A 20,123-nucleotide genomic window follows, 5' to 3' on the forward strand; every position below is an offset into this window, starting at 1 on the left:
CCATGATGGGGCATTGAAGTTTCAAGGCAGGTTGTGCGTGCCTGATGATTATGATATCCAAGACCGAATCCTTAAAGAGGCACACAACTCACCCTATTCAATCCACCCTGGAAGCACGAAAATGTACAAGGATCTGAAGAAGTACTATTGGTGGATTGGGATGAAGGAAACCATAGCGATATATGTGTCTAAATGCCTCACCTATCAGCAAATAAAAGCAGAGAGACACCGACCGTATGGATTGTTGCAACCGCTCCCTATACCTGAATGGAAGTGGGAAAGGATTACTACGGATTTTGTGACGAATCTGCCCAACACCAGGAAGCGAATGAATGCAATTTGGGTGATTGCAGACGGACTGACGAAGGTAGCCCACTTCATACCAATCAAAATAAGTTATTCAATGGAGAAGCTTGCCCAACTGTATATTGAAAATATAGTCCGCTTGCACGGCGTGCCTATTAGTATTGTATCTGATAGGGATCCTCGATTTACCTCAAGGTTTTGGAGAAGTTTACAACAGGCACTGGGATCTCAGCTAAATCTTAGTACGACTTTCCATCCACAAACGGAGGGACAATCCGAAAGAACTATCCAGACTCATGAAAACATGCTCAGAGCTGGTGTATTAGGGCCTTGCCTCGATTTGTGGGCCTTAGGAGTTCATGACAATAATTAATAACCCTACTACGACATTTATCAACATAGAAAAATGCATAATAAAAAATAGGGTGAGTGTGCTTACCGCCTGTGACTGCCCCCAGAGGGCGCAACAGATGTGTCGAGAAGTGTCCCTCAGCGTCGCCTTGGATGGGTACCAGCCCGCCCGATCGTTCGCATCGGTTGTACCCAATAGAGGACCATGTGAAGACTGGTGAGGATGTCTTTGGAAGGCTATCTCACTCAAAAATAGAGAAAAATGCAAAAATGGCAGAGCCTGGGAACCAAAAAAGGTAAGAAATATGAGGGGGGACCCCCTTTATTTATAAACAGGAGCAGCCGTGACCACGACGCCGTGGAATCCTTTACGGCAGCGGTGAAAATCCTCCATGGTGCCGTGACCCTGGTGCCGTGGAGCAGCGGTGCCGCCCACTCCACGGTGCCGTGGAGACCCCACACGGTGCCGTGGACCAAAAAAAAAAAGATGATGGTGCATGTAAATAAAATAAAATAAGATACACTTACCGGTGTATACCCGTGTGCACAGGGACTCCGATTTACGACACCACAAATTTTTGGGTAAATGGCCACAAGCGTGATTTCTCTTTCGAGGATTTTCGGAAGATTTTACCATGATTAATCGCATTGATTTTTTTTCCTTTGTGTTTTAACGAAGGATTTTAGACGCCTGTTGGATTCCTTTGAGGTTTATCAAAAATTTCATCACATGGCTTTTCGCAACTCTGCCGCCCTTGAGCAAAGTGTCAACAATACATGCTCTTGGTGATAAAACTAGTTAGTCTTTTGTCTTTACCCTTCGGTTTCTGGCACAGGCCTCGGCCAAAGAGGGGCAAATTGTAGACACTGAATTTAGCCACCACCTCTGGTGATGATGACAACGGGACACAGACAATAGACGTCACACCATTTCCCCCCCCCTTTAAGACCAAGACAACAACGCCCATGGGCCTAGACACACCCCAAACATAAAAAAAGCCCATTTAAGGCTCAGAAGGTAGGAGGAGGGGACCACACTATCCACGACATCGTGGACAATGCCCCATGGCCCTGTGGAGGCCTCCTGTAACGACCCGGACCCAATCACAGTAGAGGCCTCCCACGACAGTATGGCAAAAAACCACACTACCATTGGGGGCTGCGACATCAGTAGGCTGACGTAATCCATGGCGCCATGGAGGACCATTTAATGGATTTTTAGGGTAGGGAGTCCCTCCTAGCCAGTTCCTAACCTCTTTTTGTCCCGATTCCCGCTCTTGTGAGCGCCCGTTTAAGTGAGATTCCAAAGTGTGGGAAGATCCATCGATTACCCATTCAAGAAAGGAGCGATCTCGTGCCCACCAAGTCATTATCCCGTCCGTGTACGGAGAACGAAATATTTGTTCTCAACCGTCATTCTGTCCGTTTACAGATAACCAAAAAAAAAAAAAAAAAAAAACACATCCAAAAGAGCCGTTACCTTGTTCGAAGACGTCGGTGTTGGTCCATTGGTCCGTCTCCCCATGAGCCAGGGGATCATCAAGATCTGAGGAATACCCGTATAGAGGTATAATTACTACAATTTTATTGTTACAATGTAGTCTCTCGTGTTTTCCCGTTTTTAGTGTTCATAGTGTAAATATGAGTATAATGTATATTATAAAGCCCCCATGTCAGAGACAGAATATTCATCGTTCCAGCATCTATATCGGAAAGACCAGTTTTTATCGGGCAAGATGGGTACCTAACACCTTCCCATGCTTGTAACCGGACCCCTTACCCGAATCTCTGACCAGACCACAAGGAATCTTGTAGCCCGTTTCCATTCATAATGGATAGGGCTACACCCATTGGGTCCTAAGCCCTAATCCTAGGTGGCGACTCCTCATTTTTCTGATATTTTAATGAAGCATGATCCCAACCCTATAATGACGTGTCAAAATGATACCCCCATAATTAACGACCAATGATGCGTCACTATAAGGCTGAGGAAACGTCGTCACCGGGGACCGCGGTACTTACACATGTGTGCCTATCCCCTCCTTGCAAGATAGTTGATGTGTATGGACATTGCTCAATTCAGTCTATTATACTTCTCAATGATACTCTATGTCAAGTGATGCCTAGGTTACATGATCTTTCTTGTCTTGTTTTGGTTGCATACTTTAGGGTAGTTATGCATTCCATAGGTCATTCATGCATATTCATTCATATTCTCTCATGTTAGACAAGACTGTATAGCATTGCATGCACAACGTTGCGGTGTGAGTCTGGAAACCTGTCTTGATTGTTGGACAGTCCAAATAGCCTCTGCAGATGTACTTTGATATAAAAATATCTCTCATGTCAGTTGTCAAACTTGCCCCTGATTGGCTGGAATTTCTAATTGAAGGACAAGAACCCCTGACATGGCATGCAATCACACTGTGGAGTATCACCCCAGTGATTGAATTTAATGGAGAACCCCCAAGGATGTCCTCCTACATACCTGTCAGAAGATGGATTGCAGATCCTTGCAGTTGCACTGCCCACAGCATAATGTACTACTTGGACTCCAGGTATTCTCTCTCCTCTCCATGAATGTGGGTCTAACACCTAAAAATAGGTGCAAAGGGCCTTGAGTGGCATGTGGGTGCAAGGCCCTAACCCTGGGTCAAACCCCTGTGAAAGCCCAAACAGAAACAGCCTTGCTGTAATCTCTGGGCGATGCACACATCTCCCAGAGACATCGCCCAGAGTGGAAAAATGCATTATTTTAATCAGCAGATGTGTGGGGACCACCCATACTAGACATGGGCACCCTCTATAGGTAGAAGGGAGTCTGGGGAACCACCACATACCCTTGGATCCCTATGGACCCCACCAGATTGCCCTGGATGGCTGAAAATTAGTTTAAAAATGTATTTTCAAAAGAGGCCTAAGCAACCAAACATCCTCAGTGGGGGCTGATCTATAAATAGGGGACCCCAGCCTCATTTTAGAGGTTCCAAACACTTTTGAAACCGTAGGAGAGAAAGAAGAGAGAAGAAGGAGAAAAAGAGAAGGAGAGGAAGAAGAAAGGAAGGAGAAGAAGGGGAAGAGCTCACCTTGCATCCAATATGTTCCAGCAACCTACTAGACTTGGTTCAGGTATAAACCATACCAACACATGTTGTTATACTGTTGTTTGCTACTTTTCTCCATAAATCTCTGATGATTGGTAGCATTTCTGGCCATTGGCAGCCCAGAACAGCTGGGGGCTGCCATGAACCACATCAGATCCAACATGCAAACATGATGCATGGAGGATCTAAGCTTTCTAATGAAGTTTTGGTTGCTGTTACATGCCTAATGTCACACCCCTAACCACCCCCTAGGAGGATTAGGTAGGTGACCTGAATTGCATAACGGCAATCCGCCAAATCCCATGGATCTAGAAGCAGTTAATACATTCACGGACTCACACACACATCCATATCATTACCACAAGTAAGATCAGAGTGCTGCAGATAATCTACAATTATAAAAGAGAGAGAAAGCGTAGCGATACAGGAAATGATTGTGATATACATACATATATAAGATAGTTCCATTGCCCAGTACAACCCACAAAACTGAAAAGTGAAGCTGACATATACATAACCGAAAAGAAAGTACATATATATACAGGGTGAGATAACTCAACCCTAAAAAGAGACAAAGAAACTAAACAAGAAACAAAGACAGGGATAAACTCCTAACAAAAGTCAAAATGGAGTCCCCAAGATAAAAACATCAAGAACACCCTTCACTGGTCTTCATCAATAACCACTGAGAACACTCGGATCATCGGCACGACCTCCATTGGGGTCCATACCAATATCATCATAACCACAAGGGCTCTCCTCCTCGTAATGAGCCTCCATGTCTATATGGCATCGTATGAGTCAGGTGGTGTCAACCGTACCCCATAATACAGGCTACCCCAGGCCTCATTTCCAAGCCGACTATGGTATCTAGTCTATCATTCACCACCTCCCTACACTATTTATGGTCCATAGGTGAAGATCCCCAAGACAGATCATCAATTCTATCAATTTTAATTCTCTGAACGATGTATGCATCACCCACAGCCTGTATACAACGTGAATAGGCTGAGATTCCTAGGTTTTTGACCGTGGGTAGTGCTTGGATCATCCCCTTATGCATGTTAGGTCATCATGGACCCCTTGGGGTGTACTTTGCACTGAACCCCATGGATTTTTACCTGGGCCCACCACTTGGCTGCCAGGAGCTACCCAGACAACCCAGTGAATAGTAACCCAGCATAGCTTCAGTTGCAAACCAAGGATTTGACTGCATGCAAGGCTTGATTCCCATATATTATAGTATTCTAGTGCTGTTTCAACTCAGGGCTAGGTTGCATGAATCCAGGGCACACAGATCTGAGCCCAGATTGCCTATTCTTAGTATAACAGTGTAGTGCAGTCTGGTACCAGCTGGGTTTCGGTCTCAGGTGAAGAACAACCATGAAAAATACCATAAAATGCTTAGATCTTCCATGCATCACGCTTGCATGTTAGATCTGAGATGGTTCATGGCAGCCCCCAGCTGTTCTAGGCTGCCAATGGCCAGAAACCTATCTAAACAGTAGAGATCTAAGGAGAGTAGTAGTAAACCAGCAAGGCAACAGGTAGATTCATGGCTTTTATACCTGAATTGGTCTAAGGAGGCAGCTAGAGCTCGAGCTTAGAGTGAGGGACAGCTCTTCCTTCTCCTTCCTTCCTCTTCTCCTTCTCTTTCTCTTTTTTCTCTTTCTTTCTTCTCCTTCCCTCCACAGTTTCAACAGTGCCAAGAGCTCTAAAATGAGCTTAAGGCCACCTATTTATAGGCCAGCCTCTCACTGAGGCCTGTTTGCCTGCCTAAGTCCCTTTTAAGAATGTTTTTCTAAACTAATTCTCAGCCACTCTGGGCACTTAGGTGGGGTCCACAGGGGTCCAAGGGTATGAGGTGGTCCCCCAGACTCCCCTCAACCTATGGAGGGTGCCCATGTCCAATATGGGTGGTCCCCATACATCTAATCATTAAAATATTGCATTTTTCCACTCTGGGCGATGTCTCTGGGTGATGTCTGCATCGCCCAGAGATTTCAGCAAGGCTGATTCTTCATGGGCTTGCACAGGGGTTTGACCTAGGGCTAGGGCCTTGCACCCACCTGCCACTCAAGGCCTTTTACACCCATTTTTAGGTGTGGGACCCACATTCATGGAGAGGAGAGAGAATACCTGGAGTCCAGACAGTACATTATGCTGTGAGCTGTGCAACTGTAGGGATCAATAATCCATCTTCTGACAGGTATGTAGGAGGACATCCTCAAGGTTTCTTCATCAAATTCAATCACTAGAGTGATACTCCACAGTGTGCTTGGATGCCATGTCGGGGGTTCCTGTCCTTTAGTCAAAATTCCAGTCAGTCAGGGGTAGGGTTTGACACCTGACACCGAAACCCATGCTTGTGCCAGACTGCACTGCATTGTTACACCAAGAACAGGCAGTCTGGGCTCAGATCTGTGTGCCTTGGCTGCATGCATCCTAGCCATGAGTTGCAGCAGCCTTAGGTTACCTTAATCCATGTGAAACAACCTTTGCATGTAGCCAAATCCATGGTCTGTGGCTGAAGCTATACTGAGTTACTATTCACTAGGCTGTCTGGGTAGCTCCTGGCAGCCAAGTGGTGGGCCCAGGTAAAAATCCTTGAAGTCCAATGCAAACTACACCTCAGGGGGTCCATGATGACCTAACATGCATGGGGGAATGATCAAAGCACTACCCATGGTGCCAAACATAGGAATTGGAGCCTGTTCACGTGTTAAGTAGGCTCTGGGCGATGCATTGGGCGATGCAGACATCACCCAGAGACATCGCCCAGAGAATAAAAAGGGGCAATTTTTTTGATCTGCTTTGGGGACCTCCACCCATGGACTATAATAGTGTATGAAGGTGGTAAATGACCAAAATACCCCTCCTCACATCTGTCCATAATGATGGATACCATGGGAGCCTAAGTGGGCCCCGCAGGGCTTGGAAACCCTGTCTGTGTTGCTCCTGCAGCATTGCTAAATTGGGGTCAGTGTTGTAAGGCTGTTATGACCTAAAACCATGTACTGTAGGTGTAAATGACCATTCTGCCCCTAGACCACATTCTCCTGATGATGCATCGGGACTTAGGCCTAAACCCCAATGCAAGGCCCAGAGAATTCCAAGTGATACCTGATTGTGCACCGAGTCAACCCAGTGAGCCTAGATCAACCCTAGGACATCCAAAAATAGTTTGGAATACTAAATGACATATTTCTGATTTATACTTAGGGTTTGATCCCGCGCTCGAGGCCTACTGCCAGACTACAGTCGGAACTAAAACTATAACTGATTTCATAGAACCAGACCTAGGTGAGTGAAATGTTATCGTGCATGTACGTGTAACATAATTGTTATTATGCCAGCAATAAATTCTATAATTATAATGTTGTGTTACTTAATCAATTACAATTTCATAATTATTACACATCATGTGACTGTTGATCAACTCTGTTTGAATATATCATAATGATTGTGATTGATAGACTAGATGTCGTAGTAGGCTTGGAAATGAGGCCTGTGGAAGCCTGTAGTATGGGATACGGTTGACACCGCCTGACTCATACGATGCCATATAGACATGGGGTTAGAGATTCATCACCCGTGCTACGCACCCTTGGCAACAGGGGTTAAGGTGTTGGATGACTGTGAGGACTATCGTAAAACCTCGGGCGTATATGCCAGGAAGCCTCGGCTATATGCTGGGATGCCTCGAGCTTTAAGTTGGGAAGCCTCGAGCAACATGCTTGGGAAGCACCAAATGGTGAATTATGGCTATATGCTAAACAAAGTTTATCCTCGAGCTACATGCCAGGAACCACCGAAAGGGTGAATTTGATATTAAGTTGGTTACCTCACAAGTCTGATCACAGAGGACCGATTGGGCTGACTTGGGTAGGGAGATGCTGGGGCCGATTGGTTCTCTCTGACAACTCAATGGGTGTATCGCGGGAAGGGGTAACCAAGCCCACACCAGGGATACATGTATTGGGGATTGTAGTAGCACTAAACTGCCTTAGCTGTATTGATAGGTGGCTAATAAAGAAATTTGGACTTACATATCATGTAGGATCATGTGGATTGTGGTTGCATATGCATGCATGATGATATATTTCACTCACGGGCTCAGTGGGGCTTACACTCTATTATATATGTTTTTTTTTCTATTAGATGATTATTCAGACAGATGCCCCTATGGCGTGGAGGCTTGTTTTGCGGAGGAGAGCCGTGGTGGTTATGATGATATTGGTATGGACCCCGACGGAGGTCGTGCCAATGATGCAAGCATTCTCAGTGGTTACTGAAGATGGCCCGTGAAGGTTGCTCTTGATGCTTTTGTGTTACACCCGCACCCTAGATATCCCCTTATACCCGGGGTAGCTTGGACCCTTACCCAATGGGTAATGCCTTATGACCATGGTCAACACTGATGACCTTGAACTGGAAATACCATAGAAAGATTCCCCTCGAAGACTTGGAAGTGTGGGCCAAAGCCCTGTAATTTTCCTTGAAGTTTAGGCCATGACAGCAGCACTGGAGTTACGAACGGACTCACTCTTATTGAATCCGCTCGAGGATCCGTCCATGCTGTCATCAGCCTTTTTGGGTTATTTTCCTGGGGGACCCACATACCCGTGTCCCGGACACCCTAGTTGAACCTTTGGACCGTATGGACCCCTACCCTCACCATTGCTTGGTTGAGTGGGCCTTGAGCCCGTAAGGCTTAACTTGGGTGACTAATGAGTTTTATATACTGTAGCCTAAACCAAACAGACCCTAGTGGACAATTAAGTCCTATGAACTTAGGGTGCACCCCAAACATGACTTAATGGACCTAATGGTTGGGACCAAGACCAAACAAGCCCTAAGACCTAAACTAAAACCCATTTAAGACCTAGGGCCACTAAGTGATTGGGGATACCTAAGCCAAACACACCCTAAGGTCCCTTCTACCCTCTTAAAACTAAAAGAACCCCTCTCATTCACTTATCTCTCCCCCTCCCCCATAAATCGTGGAGGAGAAGAGACAAGAGAAAAGAGAAGGAGGAAGAGGAAGGAAGAAGAAGGAGATGTAGAAGAGGAATAGGAGGGGAAGGCAAGAGGATGGAAGCCATGGCAAGGTGGCTGGCATCCCCACACCTCCTACCCAGCAGGCCGGATCCAAAGGAGAAGAGAAAGAGGAGGAGAAGAAATGGAGAGAGTAGCTGGAAGAAGGAAGCTCACCAAGGTAAGCTCCCTCAACCTAGCTCTCCCTCATTTCCCTTCTTATTTGTTGGTTTCTTGAGCTAGGGCTAACCTAGGGTTCCATTTGGGACTCAAGGTGAAGCTAAACCCTAGTTGGGAGCTCTAATGGATGATGACCTAGGCCTCTAAGTGTTGTAATTGCAGCCATGGCCATTGAACCCTTGGCTGAACCTTGAAACCCAACCCTTGGACTGAATTGAGACCCAACCCTTGTAGGATCTTGGATCCTTGAGGTGGACCTAGGATTTAGTGACCCCAGGAGGACTTAGACTCCTCTCCCTTGTCCCTGAGGTCCTATGGAGCTCCAAGCTTCAAGCTGGAGCTGAAGCCCTCTGCAATCTCGGAAGAGAGAGTCGGCGGACGAACGACCGAATCCATCTATCGTGGTGCCACCAGTCAGTTCGCCCAGTACAAACCCTGCGTAATGGCCTGAGCGAAAGAAGGCACGGATTAACTCTGTTTGCCTCCGCCTAGAACCTGTTGCTCTTCGATCCTGTCTCAGGAAATTGAACGGATGCAGGGGCGGACCCAAGATGCACATCTGCCCGTGGATTCGCTCCCTTTTAAGTGTGCTTTAGGTGTCAAAAGGATCAACCACCGGACTCAAGTAAGAAGTTCCGCTCATGGGTCCGCTTACTCTATTTTTATCTTTTGGCCTGAAAGGAGTCAAGGGCCGAGTACCCTATTTTCCTCTGCCCATGAGTCCGTTCGTGCTGTCTTGGTTGAAATCTGATTTTAACCTTATGGGCCCAACATGGGACCCTTCTATACATGCTTTAATGATTGTTATTGTATTCCTAGGCTACCCAACTCAATGGGGGAGCGGGAAGCCCAGGTGAGATTCATGTCAACCACACATGGCGATGCCTGTGTTAGGTGAGTGGGTTCTGGGTGACCTTGTTGGGTTTGATTATTAAATAATTGTTAATATTAAGCATGCTAGGTATATTTATAAGCATTGTGCGCATTGCATTATTATTCAAATGTGAATTGTTATGAATGTGATAGCATGCTCACCATTGTATCAGGCTACGATGTCGAGTGTGTCGGTATCGGAACCCCAATTTATTTAATTATGAAAACTATTGTATGTCATCCTGAACTGTAAGTGTCGTGCCGTGCTGGTACGCGGGTACTAGATGGAATGGGACATTGATGCACCCGGAATACCTCTCGGGATAATAGGACCCTGCATATAGTATATCTGCTGCTAGGATGCTTGTTACCTTATGCTACGACCCTTGCCAATAGGGGTTTATGTGTTGGATAGTCTGAGCACCTGTGGTCTATGGAGGTGTGAGAGGCCAGGCCAGGGGTAGTGATGGCTATCGGGGTTTGCCACTGGGTGGTCATGATGGCTTCTACTGGCGTAGGTCCCTAGGTGATAGTTGAGGATTCATTGGGGCGATAGGATAAGTGACCCTCAATGTCTCCCGAGCTATCACAGTAGCATATACTTGACCGATAGAATTGTGTGTTAGGTGGAAAATGAATCTAACATTAGCATGCATCATTCTGATTGATATTGATTGTTTGGTGTATGTGCATTCCCCTTTGCTCTCTCACTAGCTAGTGTAGCTAACCCCGTTGCGCAACCCTTTTTAGTTGATTATGCAGGAGGTACTACTTGGATGAGCACCATTGGATGCGAATTAAGTGGGACCAGCGGCTGTGACTTGGATTTAGATGTACACCCAAGATTAGTGCCCTTGGGGCAATTAATTGTATTTTTATTATTTCTGTCTTCATCCCCACATGTATGTATAAACTGTATGTCTATATATAGCGAGAGTAATGAATGGTTACTTATGTTAGAATTATAATATGTGTTATCATTAGAGAACTGGTGCTCTATAATTTCACATGATTTAATTTAATTTTGCTTCCGCTAACTCTGTATTTAGAACGGTTCATTCCTTTTGTACGTTCCTTTTCTGTTATCAAGAAGTGATGATAGGGTGGACTGTGACTCGGTGCACTATATCCGCGATCCTGGTAGGTGTTGGGATGATGTGTAATTGTCCCAGTCATACCCCTATGTGGAAATATTTATTACATCGGGATAGGGGCGTGACATTTTGTCTTGGGGACTCCATTTTGATTTTGTTAGGAGTTTATTCCCATTTTTGTTTCTATTTTAGTTTCTTCTTTTCTTTTTGGGGTTGAGTTATCTCGCCCTGTACATAGTTACTTTTACTTCAGCTTATGTATATGTCAGTCCTCACTGTTCAGTTTGTGGGTTGTAATGGGGAATGGAACAATTTTTACTTTGTAAATATATCACAATCATTTCTCGTATCTCTATGCTTTCTCTTTCTTCTTTTAATTTTAGATTATCTGCAACACTCTGATATTATTTGTGATAATGCTTTGGATGTGTGTCCGTGAGTGTATTAACTGCTTCTAGATCCGTGGGATTTGGCAGATTGCCGTTATGCAATTTGAGTCACCTAACCTAATCCTCCCAGGGGGTGGTTTGGCGTGTGACAGGGCTTGGTATCAGAGCGTGAGGCTCTTTCTACATTCATGGGATGCAAATTGGGAATAATAAGCTACCAATAATAAAACATGTCTTAAAGTAAAAGCTACAGGGGAGGTAGATGTAATTAAAAGGCAAATTTCATAATTACATTAATACAAGGATAACTGTGGCCAAGCCACTACATGAAGTTTGACTGAAAGTACTACTTTCAATTTACATAAGTTGACAAAAAAAAAAAAAAATACATAAACTATAAAAAAAAAAAAGAGAGAAGACAAAAGTCAGAGCTACATCATGTCAAGTCAGGCTAAATATGTGGAAGCAGGCTGGAATGCTACTCTGGCGAAGGTAACTCACCTGGTGGGGGCTGAGACTGTCGTGAGTCAACGTGATAGAATGTATCCCAAAAGTCCAGGTGTCGCTCTACTGATCCCACTCTGCTCTCAAGGGACGAGAAGCCCCGATCCATCCTAGTAGACATGTCAGTGAGCTGGGTGCTGAGGCCCTGAAACTGAGACATCATCTGAGACCACTCAAAGGACTCTGGCACCTGTGAGGTAGTGGCACCAGTCGCCTCATATGCGGGCAAATCAGTGAACTGTGCTCCAACCCCCTCCAAGTGGCCCTCCTCCTCTAGCTCCTCTCCTTGCTCCTCGCCCTGCTCCATCTGGTCTCCCTCCTCTGGATCACTCCCTGGCTCCCCTGGTACCTTCATCTTCAGGATTGAGGTCCTGTTGATGGGTCTAGATCTGTCCCTCTCCATATACTCACCACCCAAGGGAACACCAAAGTGGCTAAATACCAAAGTTAGGAACTTCCCATATGGAAGGTTCCCATCAGAAGGGTTTTGGGCATGATGCAACATGGCCTGAAGTAGTAGATATGGGAGGTTTATAACTAGACCCCCCTTGTCCGCACCCAATAGGCAATAAGTAATGTAGGCTCTCAACATAGAAATACTACCTCTATTCCCGCCCTTCGGGTAAATGTTATATGAAACGCATCTACTAATGACTCGGGCACTGGGCTTATAGGCAACTCAGATTTAGGAGTCCCCTCTGAACCGATCATGCTTTGAAGACCCTCCTCCTAGTCTCCAAGGAAAACATGTCCAAAATGTCTATCCTGGGTTTATAGTAGCACCTCTCGCCTGTGTTAGGCAACCCCAGGATCTCTACTAAGGTGGCCGTGGTAAGTCTAATATCCACCCCCTTAACCCTGCTCTCCAACCCAAACTCCTGTGCCCCAGATGGCACTAGGTTACAGTAAAAATAACGAACCAAGTTAGGGTAACATGGCTCGGTGGGTGACAACATAGAAGCCCAACCTAGGATATTGAACCTCGTATATAAGTTGTACTAGTGGAAGTCGTCCACCTGTACCATCCTCCCATTCACAATCTTAAGGGACTTAAATTTGTCCCAATCTCGAGAATGCTCATACCTAGAGAATAGGAACCAATCAAAATCCGGCTCCTCTGATGAAGAATCCTCTCTCGATGAGGTGTGTGGCACAGAGGAAGATGAGGAATGCTTGCTCTCGGACCGTAGCCTCTTGCGTGCTACGGATTTCCTTACCGTTCTATGACCAATAGACATAGGGCTGCAAAAAGGAGAGGATAGAATTAGTTAGGGCAAGAGAAAAAAAATAGTAAAACCCTAACTAAGACAAGAAAGACATGGGAAATGACCTCTAAAACAAGAGAAAAAGTTGATGAATCTTACCCAAGAACACGGAGGATCCGTGGAAATGGGTGGACATGGTGTGGAAATAGTCAAACTAGGCCTTGGAGCTCTGCCCTAGGTGTTTGGCAAGCTCTAAAAAAAAAAAAAAAAAATTTTGGGTCCCTTTTTTTTTTATAATCCCCCCTCCCCCCCCTTATTTGTATACCACCCCCCACCACCAACAACACCCCAAAAGAATTTTTTTTTTTTTTTTTCTACAAAATTTTACATTTTTTTTTTTTTTTCCTCCTAGAATTGGCATAGTAAACACAAAAATATAAATTTTACAAATGTATGGATATAAAGAAATAATAAAATAATAATAATAAAATTTAAATTTAATTTAATTAAAAATACATCGATGACTAGATAAGGCAATGCTTGCGGGCTAACATGGTGGAATAAGAAGCATAGAGAAATTAATAAAATTCTTTCCTTGTTTAAGATGAATGATGATGAATAATTATGTCTATACCTATAAATTAGTAGAGTATACTTAAATATTTAATATTATGTGCCTATTGCCATGTGTGTATGAACCAAGGTGGAGTGATGTTATGCAAACTGAACATAGGTATTTAGGTATGTTGTAATATGTATTTATGAGATTTTAGGGAGCGTAGATCTCACCCTACCCACAACCTAGGTCAACAAAAATAGGATCTCGATAGGTTGTCCGGTCAAGTTGAACCCCTAGACGCTAATTAAGATGCCTCGAGCCAACCCATTTATTTTCTCTTGCTCATGACTATTTAAATTCTGTAGGCATGTACTTAATTCTTTTAATTAAGTATCTATAGTGACTTGATACATAGAACCTCTTCATGACAGGACCTTACTACATTATTTAGGCTTGGAGACCCTAGCAACATGCGATATATTAGGCAATTGAGGAGAAGACTGATCGGGATACAAGAGATATTGCCTCATGTTGAGAACCGATTGGTTTTCTTCTTGGGACTTGTAGCTAATAGTGGACTGATTTACCTATCCATAGCGACGAAGTTAGGAGTGACATAGAACACTGCACGTGTTAAAATTTATGATTGGGAAGAGATGGAACTACTTGCGTTAGGCACACGGTACATAATTAAGAGAATTATTGTTAAATTTTTTTAAAAACTCAAGCAAACCTCATGCATAACATGACACAAAACAAATAAAAGTAAGAACTGAATGAATAAGCCAATAAAACACACCTTCTTGGTATGGCTACATGAATTCACTGGGCTGTGGAATAGGTATGTACATGTATTAACTAGGAATTATTTGTTGGCCTCGATAAGGAGTGTTGGATTATTGAACATGTTGCTCTTTTCGTAAAAGCAACCATGGTCAATACAAGAAGTTCTTAAGGTGGTCGTCGAGGAAAATGCCCTCGCGTTATACCGGGAGGCTAAACCGCCGAATGGAACCGAGGCCCAAACTTTGAAACATCACCGCTTCGTCGGGGCACCGGTGGCTGCTCAAGCCACGCTGCGGCACCTCGATTGGGTATAGGACTTTTCTATAAAGTGAATCCTTTCATGAGTAGAGATGATGCGGATAAGATGTTGAGGCGAGACCAACAATCGAACGCATTTTGACATATGTTCAATTTGAAACCATGATGCATGAACATGGGTCACATTAGGACATGGGGCGTGACTTTTTTTATGGTTAGGCATTTTGGAAAAGTGCCTTTACCGCTTAAGAGGTATGGGAGAGATTCAAGAAACTATGATGAGTACATTAATGTGTGAAATCTTAGGGCCATAAAGCATGCATTTTATACATTGGGACGTTACTCGAGGTTTTTGTGCTTTTCAGGTTTTAGGTGAATTGTTGTGAAAATGGAGCAAAGATGCTAATGATCCATTTTTAAGTTATTTAGTGGTGTTTGGAAAATAAATGCCGAGTCTAGAAAATCAAGTTTGATTGAGCACTGAAAAAATCACGCCAATCAATCAAACTTGAATGTGATTACAGTGGGCCCCTTAGCATAATTTTGAGGAGTTAATAGTATGGATGTGTATCCCTTCGAGTTAGCTTCGCAACGGTTCAAACAGCACTTGATTCTGAGTTGAAATGAAGAAGTTACGGTCGTTTCTATGGATAGGGGTTTATTTGTAATTATTGATAGTTGACCGGGGACAAAGTAAAGCAGAAGTTCAGATTCCAGGGGCCTTAGTGCAATTATCAAAATTTATCATTCTGTCAGCCGAAAGATTCCATTTGGAAGGCTTTGGAGCAGTCCAACTTCAACTTGAGATATCTTGGGCTCCTGAACTCCAAATTGGACAAAATTTGGGTCTATTTTGGGTGATTTTTTGAAGGAATACAACAGTGAGGCCTATATAGGCATCCCATGCTCCACGTTTTTTGAATGACAGATTTGACATTTCATTAATTGTGAGTAGAATCCTAGTCATCACCCTTGCTCTCTCTCTCTCTCCTCCAACTTTTCAAGGGCACTTTTGGAATTCTACTTGGGATAGATTTCTTTTGAAAGATTTTCTCTCATCTATGGAAGGTAGAAAGATCAAAGATGCCTTGATCTCATTGGTTGGAGAAGATATCTACAAAGAAAAGGAAGCACAAGTTAGAACTAGAAAGTTACTTTTCTAGAAATAGATGGTTTATGTAGCTAGGATTTTTATCTCTTAGTTTCTTTTTTTTTTCTTTTTCTTAGGATTCAAGGCATTGTAAAGGAGGAAGGATAAGAGAATATTCTCTTTTCTTAGGGAATATTTCTCCTACCACTTCCCTCTTCTCTCTTCTCTCTTCTCCTCTCTTCCCCCTATAAATACCCCCTACTTCTCTTGTAAAGATGGTTCATTCACTTAGTGAAATTTCTTCTCTTCTCCTCCTTCTAATTTGTGATTTTTGGCTTTTCTAAGTTTTAGTTTGCTTTTATGATTTTTATTTAATGGTTGTAATAGGTTTAATTTATGCTTTAATTTCAATTCATATCTTCAATATGGTTGTAATAATTTCAGTTTAGGTTTTAAGCTTCCTAGTCTAAGTTCTTAAGTTGATGACAAGACTTGAAGATTTAGAAGGGGAAGCCATGCAAAGTTTGTTCAAGTATTCAAGCTCTTCAATTACATTCATGCAAGCATATCCAGGTTTACTCTCTAACTCTTAAACTCATTCTCCCTGTCTTCTATCTCATTCTCTCTTCTTCTTCTTCTCCCTTTCTTTCTTTTATTTTTTTTTATGTGGTTGTGAAGTCTTTTATTTTTTTATGTGGTTGTGAAGTGTGGCAGCATTTTTTTTTATTCCTTCCAATTTGCGTTAATTTCATCCAATTTACATTAGTTTGATAGGTTAGATGCTTATGTGTTAGGACGCTAATTTAATCCCTTAGATGCTTGTGAGTTAGGATGCGTTAATTTTCATTAGTTTAATTAATTTAATTTAACACGTTAATTTGGTTCACTTTGCATTACTCTTAAGTTAGTTAAATAGAGTGGCATATATCTCCTTGTGTTCGACCCGTAGCTGCGATTGACCCGTACGCTTGCGGTATTATGTTAACTCAAATAAGTTTTTGGCGCCGTTGCCAGGGAGATTATTGACCACTTTATTTTTTTTATTTTTAAGTAGTTCGAAATGCTTTAATTTACTCTCTTTCTCTTCTTCTTTTCTAAAACAAAAAAAAAAAGAGTTTTTGAAAACCTCTTCTTGTTTCTCTTCTGTTTCAAATAGTGTGTGCGCCCAATCTAAAGTCCTTCATATGGCCAAACCTTACCTTTTTCGGTGTCCCTGATAAGATTAAGTTACCTATGATGCTACATCTTGACTTGGTTGGGTGGATTGGCATGTGACTTATCTTTGGAGGCGACCACTCTTGATAACGTAAAAGGACGTAGTGAGAGTTATTGAAAATAGAAACGTATAGTAGTCCTCCACTCTACATCGAATCCACTAGGAGTCGCCCATAGGTGGCTCGTGAAGACTATACGGGTTTCCTTCTTGTCAACCTATATGGCAACCTTACTGACTTTGGAACCACACTTCAATTCTTGAGGGACAGATGCACTATCAACCTTGGACTCCCTCTTATTTTTGGTGATTTTTTTCACTTTTCTTTAATTTTTGAAGGAGACCTCATATCTGTTTAGGTGGCCAAAGTGTGGACTCGTGATTTATCTAATCGTCTTATTAGAATACCACCTTTGAACCCACCTTTGACCATGGGTGACCAACAACCCAAGACTCTTAAGGATAGGTTTTACCCCGCTAGGGCTGCATAGCCTTCGTGCATCAATCGCCAATTGATAGGGAACAATTATAAACTCAAGACCCATTTCATTAGTATGCTACCCCACTTCCATGGGATGGCTAATGAGGATGCCTATCTTTTCCTCAGAGAATTTGAGGAGGTCTGTGTTCTAATTAAGGTTCAAAATTTAACTAATGATGCAGTTAGGCTTCGGTTTATACCCTTTGCCCTGAAGGACTAGGCCAAGAAGTGGCTCTATAGACTACCAACAAACTCCATTAATACATGGGATGAGTTCACCATTGTCTTCTTGAAAAAATTTTTCCCTCTTCACAAGACCAATAAGCTTAAGAGTGACATCCTCCAGTTCAGGCAGAAACCACATGAATCATTCTCTAAGTTCATGGAGAGATTCAGACTTCCTTTTAGAATGCCCTCACCATGGTATTGATTTATGGCAGCTTTGCCAAATTATTTATGAAGGCATAGACTTTCAAACCAAATAGCTTTTAGAGACTATGTGTCCTGCAGGCTTCACCTCTTTTTCTAATGAGAATGATGCTTGGACGTTCTTGACCAACTTGGCTGAAAAGACTAGGGAGTGAGAATCTTCCCAAGAGGCTGAAAGGACCACTAAGGGATATCTGATTGAGGGTGTTCCAGCCAAAGAGGCCAAACTTGACAGCCTCATCAAAAGGTTGGAGTCCCTAATACCTAAAGAGCCTATACCGATTAACCAGGTCAACCATGGGTCAATATGCAGTTGGTGCCAGACCCCTGGACATCTTATGGAGGAATGCCCCAACACCCTTGTGGGTAATTCCAACACTGAGAATGTAAGTGCCCTCTACCAAAATAATCCATACAGCAACACTTACTACCCAGGATGGAGAAATCATCCCAATTTCTTCTGGAATCAAGAGAACCAAGCAGGCCCTTCAAACTTTCACCATCTAGGCCAGCCTGGTTTCCAAAGGCCCAACTATGCACCACAAAATCAAGGTATGTCTCCTCACCCCCTTCCCCCTCGTCCTCATCTAGGACCTCCATTGAATGCTACTAGGCCGCCTCTTCTTGCACCCTATCATCCACCCCCAGGGTTTATCAATATAGGAGAAGCAACAAGAATATGTGAGTTGGGGAAAAGCATGGCCCTTCTCATGACAAACCACAATAATATGGAGAAAAAACCTCTTCTTGTTTCTCTTCTGTTTCAAATAGTGTGTGCGCCCAATCTAAAGTCCTTCATATGGCCAAACCTTACCTTTTTCGGTGTCCCTGATAAGATTAAGTTACCTATGATGCTACATCTTGACTTGGTTGGGTGGATTGGCATGTGACTTATCTTTGGAGGCGACCACTCTTGATAACAGAAAAGCGACGTAGTGAGAGTTATTGAAAATAGAAACGTATAGTAGTCCTCCACTCTACATCAGAATCCACTAGGAGTCGCCCATAGGTGGCTCGTGAAGACTATACGGGTTTCCTTGCTGTCAACCTATATGGCAACCTTACAGCTTTGGAACCACTGCTTCAATTCTTGAGGGACAGATGCACTATCAACCTTGGACTCCCTCTTATTTTTGGTGATTTTTTTCACTTTTCTTTAATTTTGCTGAAGGAGACCTCATATCTGTTTAGGTGGCCAAAGTGTGGACTCGTGATTTATCTAATCGTCTTATTAGAATACCACCTTTGAACCCACCTTTGACCATGGGTGACCAACAACCCAAGACTCTTAAGGATAGGTTTTACCCTGCTAGGGCTGCATAGCCTTCGTGCATCAATCTGCCAATTGACAGGGAACAATTATAAACTCAAGACCCATTTCATTAGTATGCTACCCCACTTCCATGGGATGGCTAATGAGGATGCCTATCTTTTCCTCAGAGAATTTGAGGAGGTCTGTGTTCTAATTAAGGTTCAAAATTTAACTAATGATGGAGTTAGGCTTCGGTTTATATCCTTTGCCCTGAAGGACCAGGCCAAGAAGTGGCTCTATAGACTACCAACAAACTCCATTAATACATGGGATGAGTTCACCATTGTCTTCTTGAAAAAATTTTTCCCTCTTCACAAGACCAATAAGCTTAAGAGTGACATCCTCCAGTTCAGGCAGAAACCACATGAATCATTCTCTAAGTTCATGGAGAGATTCAAGGACTTCCTTTTAGAATGCCCTCACCATGGTATTGATTTATAGCAGCTTTGCCAAATTATTTATGAAGGCATAGACTTTCAAACCAAATAGCTTTTAGAGACTATGTGTCCTGCAGGCTTCACCTCTTTTTCTAATGAGAATGATGCTTGGACGTTCTTGACCAACTTGGCTGAAAAGACTAGGGAGTGAGAATCTTCCCAAGAGGCTGAAAGGACCACTAAGGGATATCTGATTGAGGGTGTTCCAGCCAAAGAGGCCAAACTTGACAGCCTCATCAAAAGGTTGGAGTCCCTAATACCTAAAGAGCCTATACCGATTAACCAGGTCAACCATGGGTCAATATGCAGTTGGTGCCAGACCCCTGGACATCTTATGGAGGAATGCCCCAACACCCTTGTGGGTAATTCCAACACTAAGAATGTAAGTGCCCTCTACCAAAATAATCCATACAGCAACACTTACTACCCAGGATGGAGAAATCACCCCAATTTCTCCTGGAATCAAGAGAACCAAGCAGGCCCTTCAAACTTTCACCATAAAATCAAGGTATGTC

At 43.3% G+C, this 20,123-nt stretch overlaps 1 non-coding gene across 1 annotated transcript; it reads right to left on the minus strand.

The window, feature by feature from the left end:
* Nucleotides 1-19,495: 19,495 nt before the first annotated feature.
* Nucleotides 19,496-19,602, minus strand: LOC122660655. The gene has a single exon (XR_006332761.1). It is a non-coding gene; the product is annotated as a small nucleolar RNA R71 (small nucleolar RNA).
* Between the last annotated feature and the right edge of the window lie 521 nt (nucleotides 19,603-20,123).

This window comes from Telopea speciosissima, chromosome 4 (genome assembly GCF_018873765.1).
Source record: "Telopea speciosissima isolate NSW1024214 ecotype Mountain lineage chromosome 4, Tspe_v1, whole genome shotgun sequence".
Taxonomy (NCBI): Eukaryota; Viridiplantae; Streptophyta; class Magnoliopsida; order Proteales; family Proteaceae; genus Telopea; species Telopea speciosissima.